Here is a 7500-nt window from a genome sequence, read left to right as displayed (position 1 = left end):
CAATCGTTACCTTATAATGGCAAGATAAATTAGAAAACTCTCAGTTCGCCAAGAATGTCGATCGTCCTAAAAAATATTTTGATTGTCCTACTAAAATTTTCCTACTCCAAAAGATATGCATTATTCCTTATCCAGGTTAAGAATCTGTGAAGTAGGTCTCACTGTTCGCTGTCAGCAAGGCGCCAAAGATTGAAGAAAAAATATTATGAATTAACTGACGGAACGTTTGAGAACCGATGGTTCGGGAAATCGGGATCGAGCTGTTTTCATCTGGTCTCCAAAACGTCAACGGCGCATATTTTCATTGATGAGTGATATGTATGGTCAATTCGATCAGGAGAATCAAGAGATAATAAGTAAGACAGAAAGGGAGGCTTTGGGCGTCGGCTGGGATATGTCGATTTCACTTAAGTTATTTTTAGCTTTAGACGGAAGCGAATGACCGTTTCTGCAGACGTCCGCGAAGCATCAAACCTCGATGTGAAGTTGTTACGGGAAGTGGAAATTTCAAAGATAATGGTGGAGCGCGTGGAAAGTTATTGAATATTCATTGTCTCTTCCAGGCGTAATGTACAGGCGTTTATACTTCGGTGCTGACGTCTTGGAAAACAGTATATTCCGTTTGAAAGGGACTCTATAAATAACCTAGGTGAATTGACAAAACCCAAGGGCTAGACAAGGAGCCTCCCTCTCTGTCCCCCCTTAGTTTCTCTTGGTAGAATAAAATGAAATAGTTTTAAAGTGTAACAACAATGTCAGAGAGAAATAGACAATTAATAAGACTGCTAAGAAAGCGTCATTTCAACCCCGTCATTTTAATTGAATTTTCTGTTGTACAGATTGCTAAAAAACCATTCCAAAGGTGCTGATTATCTCCTTCTTGTCGAACACTAAAAAACAGAGATAAAATATAAGTCAATAAACAGATAGATACATTAGATAAATAATTAATAAAAAAGTGATAAAGAGAAAAATAAGTAACGTTTTATGTCATAAATACAAATAATAAATAACATAATAGAATTCAAAGTTTTTGATCGCAAATTATCCATGAAATATAGTGTGTCAGCTGTAGTTTTGAGATATCCCAGATAAGAAAGCTTTTATAGAAGAGAGTAAAGTTTTAGACCCAGGCCAAGTCGGTTGAAAGTATAATTAGCACTCGTCTACTTTTGTTACCATGAAAACGATCGATTTTTTTATGTCACTAACCCAGCATTAGAACTGATCTGGCTACGAACAATTTGGGCCAAGTCACGGAGAAAGTCACGCGTTCTTAGACAGATAAGTGGTACACACCCAACCCGGCCTGCTGTAATGCCTATTAACATTCCTCCCCGTTTTTGTTTGTTTGTTCGAACTCTAATCAGTTAAAATCAACTCGCATGCGCTCTCGACTGACGTGGCAAATGGAGTGTGAATGCTTACGGTGTAGCAGCTGAAAAAAGATACAGGGCTAATAGAGCTCAGTTTATTTCGTCAACAATCACGTGACTCGTCTTGATGACCCACCTGGCTAAGAAGTGAAAATTCCACAAGTTATCATGCACAAGTAGAATGGCTCAGATTTGAAGTCGTGTCTTTTGTTGCAAAGTTTTCTGCAATGAACGGTGCGTGCAGAGCTTCCCTCGCGAAATCCTTAATTTCAAAAGAAAAATTTGAAATTAGTTAGGCTACAAGAATTAAATCTGCAATCAATCCGCAACACAATTTTGGAGTCCTCGAACCAAATCAGAGTATCATTTTTTTCTTAAATAAACGATTTGTAAAAGGAAAATAAGGGAGGGAACCGATTTGACTCTTGATTTATTTATCATTTATTATTTCTCTTAAAAGACCTGTGTTACTTCGTGGAGATCGTGCTTGGTTATTTAGCAAAATGTAACATTAAAATATTGTATACATTGTAATGGGTGGAAAGCTACTAACGGCATACCAATCTTTACTTTCATTTATTCTTTTCTTTATGTTTGATAGACCAACTATTTTATTCTTTTCTTAAAGAGAAGCATCCATGACGAATGCTCACCCTATCTTTGTATTCAGGAATTCAGTAAAGGATTTGGGTTTTGAACGGCAGAGACAACACATTAAAGCGAGTTTATTAGTTGGAGCTCGGCTTGATTTCTAATTTCAGTTGATTTAAGTAATGTTTAAAAAACGAGCAGGAGTGTTTTATCGGGTTTAAAACCACGAGGCGTAGCCGAGTGGTTTTTGACCCGATAAAACACGTGCTGCTAGTCTTCAAAAACATTCCACAAAGAGCGTGTCCCTCTAGACTCAAAACAATGGTTCAAATTGTGAGAGGTGAATATTAGCATACACGAAAAACAAGCTATGCCCTATTAGTATTCTTTATATAAAGAATACTAACGAGGAGTGTTTTATCAGGTATAAAGCTCATCCACGTGACGTTTTATCGGTGTTTTGATAGGCTGTTAAGCTCATGAATCATTAATGAGTTTTGAACTAGACTAGAATTGTGACAAGTGTTTTCGGGTACACTATATGGCCCTACTACTTACCACTTTCGTCTGCTGGTTCTTCAAAAAGCGTCTCCTTCGCCAAAGTAGCAGAGTTCCCAGTACTTGTGAACAGCCACAAGGCGAGAATGACCACACAGAAAATAGTTCTCATGGTTTTCCAATATTACTGCAACAGAAATGAAAGTAGCAGAGTTGAAATTCACCTCAGTTAAAATAACTTAAATGTTATGGTCTTGGAAATTTGACAAATTATTTTATTTTTATGAGATGTTTGGACAAAATATTACAAAATTGGTTGGCTCTCTCCTGCCAAGAGAAGATGGTTTTGCTCATTTCAAAGAAGACACATTCAGTTGTTATTAGAATTTCGACCACACTTACTTCCTCTTAACGTAAATTTTTTATTGAACTGGTGTTCTGTTAACTGTAGCTTGATCTTATTTAACTGTGACCAAGTTTTTACTCAAGCGCTTAGTAAAGTATTCCAAAAACCGACCTGTCGATAACATGTCTATCAACTATCATGTAACAGCTCAGCGCATCATCTTTAAGCACCTCTTGCTTCAAAATATTTCCTTCTATTTGTTATGGCCAATTTGAGCAGGAGTCTTTATGAAAGCGCGCTTGTTGACACCTTTTTGACCGATCCGGATGAATGGTCTTCCATAGCGGCGAACCTTTCATAGGCGGTTTCTCCAGATAAAAAAAATAATTCTAATACTTAACAACACATGATATAAAACACCCCAAGTTTGTCAAGACAATGTTGAAACGAACTGGCGGATGTATAACTAAAGTGTGCCTTCCTCTGCGATAATCTGTATCAGCACTTACGCTCCTAAATAACTCGGATCATGCTACACTACAAACTGAACCGAGAACTAGAAATCCCCTCTAGACATGTAAAGATTTATCGGTTTCCCTTGCTGCACATATATAAACCTTCAAGTTAGCGGCCATCTTATGTCGTAAATTCTGATCCTCTTTCTCCAAAAGGGATGCACCTATGCCTCACCTTGCCGTGAAATAAAACCTCAGATTGACTCAATGCAGCACAGTGCAAGACTGATAGAGCATTCGTGTAAGACGGTGTTATAAAATCACCGTTTTATGACGTAAAATGCTCTTATTGGCTAACGATGTGCTTACATATTGACGTTGCAAGATATATGCTATTCAAAGCATTGGTTGTTTGTTATTTAGTTACGCCAATTGGCGCTAAATGAGTCTCTACCTAAATGAATTTTTGTATGGGGTCAGTGCCTTTCTAAGAATTCTCATTTACGGGTCAAAACATCGTGAGAGTAATGATAATACGTTATTATAATTATTTGTATTTCACCACTATGACTAACCAAATGCACGACCTGTTATTACCAAATTAGAATATAACCTGTTTTTTCTTCTAAATGGGCATGAGTTTTGTCCGAAATGGTCATGAGTCAGAAATAAGGAAAATCTTCCAACTACAGTATTATTTTCGCGCGTTTTTTCAAGTTCTTTTTCTTAGTTTCACAGCTCACGGGATATTAAACATCTGATATGTTAGGAGAATCCTCCATGCTAACCAGTCATCACATTATATTGCAAACAGTCATGAAACAATGTCTGTCGTTTGTAAGTGCATGTTATGTTAGATAATAGGCCATTTCCGAGTTCATGTCTGCCTCCTCTTCAAAGCGAGGCTAAGTGCGAAGTTTTTGTGATGGTAACTAGTTCTACTTTACATATGAATAAAAACTAATTTTCATGACAAAAACTTCGAACTTAGACTCGCTTTGAAGAGGAGGCAAACTTGAACTCGGAAATGGCCTATTAATTTAATTTCGATCCAGTTCGCTAATGGGTACCGTTCCAGGTCACGCTTTCTTGATCTGCACTGACAAAGCCAAGATGAAATTTTGCATATTTCTTTCGTGAGTCACTGAACACTCGGATGACCAACTTTCGACAATCACGAAACAACTTTTGTCGTTTCTTTCTTTTAAAGTAAATTCTGCTTTGAAATAAAAGGTATCATTGTTACACCATCTTGCAAGCACGGGTGAATTGTCCTCTACTCAGTACGTTTTACACATCCTACATGAGGGCATTTCAAATTGTAGTAAGTAAAATAAATTCGAAATTTTTGCATTGGCCTTTTAGTTTAGCACCGAATCTTGCTAATATAAGTGAGAATTTTTTCAGTAGCCATAAGGAAACAAAGAGAAGAAAGATAATATAGAGCTTCTAGAATGTGTAGAATGATTGCATTGTTCAGTTCAGTAGGCGAAAGGGCGCTTCAATAGAGTGTTAAGTACTTATGAGTCAATGAGTCAATGGTTCAATGAGTCAAGGAGTCAATGATTCAATGATTCAAGGAGTCAATGAGTCAGTGCAGTTAACCAAGCCATAAAATGAAAGCTAAAATTTCAGAGAGTGCTTAGGCCTAATCACTGAAACGAGGGCTTAACCTTAATCAATAAGTAATTGCTACTGACTGTGAGTCTCATTGACTTATGACTCATTGACTCATAAACCTGGCATCCTCGCCTCAAATAGGATTTTAATAGGAATTAATTACTGGGTTGCCCTATGGCAAACCCAGTCGGAAAATAGGTAGATTTCCGTTTTTTTTTTTAGTATTTTTTTCCGTGTCGGTAAAAGTCTTGCCTGTCACTCCCCTGGTAAGTGGTGTCTTTGTGCATAGAGCCTTCTGCGCATATTTTCTTAGGATCGAGAGGGTAGTGGAACTGCGTAGATTTCTCTGGTGGACACAGTAGAATCATTAACTTAGCCTGCAATGGCGTTGATAGCCATGTAACGCGAATGGCGTTTTAGTGGATCCTTAAACAAAATATACCCTTATGGAGCTCAATAATGGAAAGTCAGTTGGATAAACTAGGCAGAAATCTCAAAGGCGACGAGTAATGGACTTCGACAACAATCTATCGCCTTCGAGACGAAATCAAAGTGAGCTGTGTTTACCTGAAGTACATGGTAATTTGACACGATTGAGTTTCTTGTCTTCACGCACGCAATGAAATAGGAAGAGGTTTTCGCCTCTAAGAGCAAATATGTTGTTTGTTTCAATAAATTTTTCGCTGGAAAAGGATTCTGTGGTATTTTCTGCCTTTGTGAATTGTAATATCATGTTGTGTATTAAATTTTCGAGCTTAAGGTTGAAATGTGATATGGGAGAAGTTTTTTAGTATTGCTCTGTAAGCTGGAAGGGTTCACAGGCCTGTTGGAAGCGTGCTTGAGTTTCAACAAAATGACCCCCAAAATCAGTGAAGAATTGTGACGCAGTTGAATAATAAAGTAGCTGCTATTTCCAAAATGATGGAATTACCTGGTGATAAATAACGTCGTACGCGTCTTGGAGAGTAAATTTTGACTTTGCATAAACAAGACTTGGGCGATTGCGATCTTTGTTTTGACTTCGCTCATTTCATTGTCAAACTATATAACACTTGACAGAAAAAGAAACTTACAAAAACCCGGTATCTTGTCATCATTTGACACAGATACTTCACTGTTTGGCGAGTAAACATGCCGCAGTTACTTCATCACGGCGCCCGCTGAATTCCGGCGATGTCACTTTCGATTTTGCGATTTATTTGTGCAGCCAAAACGTACAATAGCAAAATTGAACGTTGCAAAAATCCCCCAAAATGTTTGTCGCTGATCGTAACGTTTTATATTCTATATTCACGGTTCAAAATAAATGTTGTTTTCATGTCGTAAATATGTTATTCTCGAGCGATCGTCCTGGAAACTTCCTTCTGCTCTTTCTAAAAACTGTGTATCAATATTTATTTACTTTTGCATCAATACTTGTTTTTGCATAAAGCAAGCTAACAAAATCTGTACCTTGCTGAGTTCGCATTTGTTAGCGTTAATAATATTTTCGGTCCGATGCTTTTTGCGAGGGGTATATTATTTTGGTCTCCCATCCAAACACTAACCCCGCCCAACAGTGCTTAACTTCAGTGAACTTCGGTATTACAAAGCTGTCAGATGCTCAGAGGGCACGCTTAAACTTGTGGTCAAAAGAAGTTTATCAACATGTCAGCCCAGAAGCCAGTGTTTCTCACTTCCCATTTATTTTCTTCAATCTTTCTGGGTTCAGTACTTTGCTAGTAACCACATGTCTTCTCAGACTATTTACCCAAGACTTCTACCATGGCACTACAATGATAGACAATACCAAAATAATATCGTGCACTGTTAGAGCTACATATTACGCAAGGACAGGTCTGTTTCGTCGTACGAACGTGTGAGGACCTGTGAGCCAAAGGGCCTTGTCTGGTATGACTTCTTAATGACCGCCCAACTTGAAAAAAATTGTCTGGAACGGTGCACGTACCACAGCAACCCAGTGTACCCTCACGGAGGGTCTAGTTATAATAGGAGTACGTTTCCCCCTGCACGATTCTTGAATTTTTTTAGACGATGAAGCTAATTTAAAAATATAATTGACAGGACATTTACAGAGGACAATTTATTCGTAGTTGCAAGATTGAGTGACGTTAATCACCAATACCTTATATTTTTGCCGAACTGAGAGTCTTGTAATTTGTTCTTGAACTCTTGCATTATAATGTGACGATTGATTAGCATGGAGGATTCTCCTAAAATACCAGGCCTCAGTTGTTCGAGGGGTGGATAGCGTTATCCATTGGATAACTCAATTGGTTTTGCTAGTGTTTATCCGCTGGATAGTGATTTATCAGTCCGGTGGATAGCGTTATACACCTTATGAACAATGTTTAATATCCTGAACTGTGAAACTGAAAAAAAAAACACGCGAAAATAATACTGTAGTTGGAAGATTTTCCTCATTTCTGAAAAAACTCATTAAGAAGAAGAACAGTTTATACTATAATTTCGAAATAAGAGGTCGAGCACTTGGTTAGTCATAGTGGTGAAATACAATAACTATAGTGAAGCATTATCGTTAGTTGCACAACTAAGGCCATTTAAAAATATTAGTAGGTAAATCAATTCGGAATTTTTTGCATTGGTTTCTTTT

At 37.6% G+C, this 7500-nt stretch overlaps 1 long non-coding RNA gene across 5 annotated transcripts in view; it reads right to left on the bottom strand.

Annotated features, from left to right (window-relative positions):
* Nucleotides 1-795: 795 nt before the first annotated feature.
* The window catches only part of LOC138011333 (uncharacterized), a 52111-nt gene continuing 45406 nt past the window's right edge, over nt 796-7500 (bottom strand). For all 5 annotated transcript variants that reach the window (XR_011124696.1, XR_011124695.1, XR_011124697.1 and 2 more), the window contains 3 exons: nt 2526-2652; nt 1513-1638; nt 796-890 (listed from right to left, as the gene is read on the bottom strand). This is a non-coding gene — a long non-coding RNA (uncharacterized lncRNA). The remainder of the gene's footprint in view (nt 891-1512; nt 1639-2525; nt 2653-7500) is intronic.

This window comes from Montipora foliosa, chromosome 7 (genome assembly GCF_036669935.1).
Source record: "Montipora foliosa isolate CH-2021 chromosome 7, ASM3666993v2, whole genome shotgun sequence".
NCBI classification, from domain to species: Eukaryota; Metazoa; Cnidaria; class Anthozoa; order Scleractinia; family Acroporidae; genus Montipora; species Montipora foliosa.
This window is presented reverse-complemented; position numbering and strand designations above follow the sequence as displayed.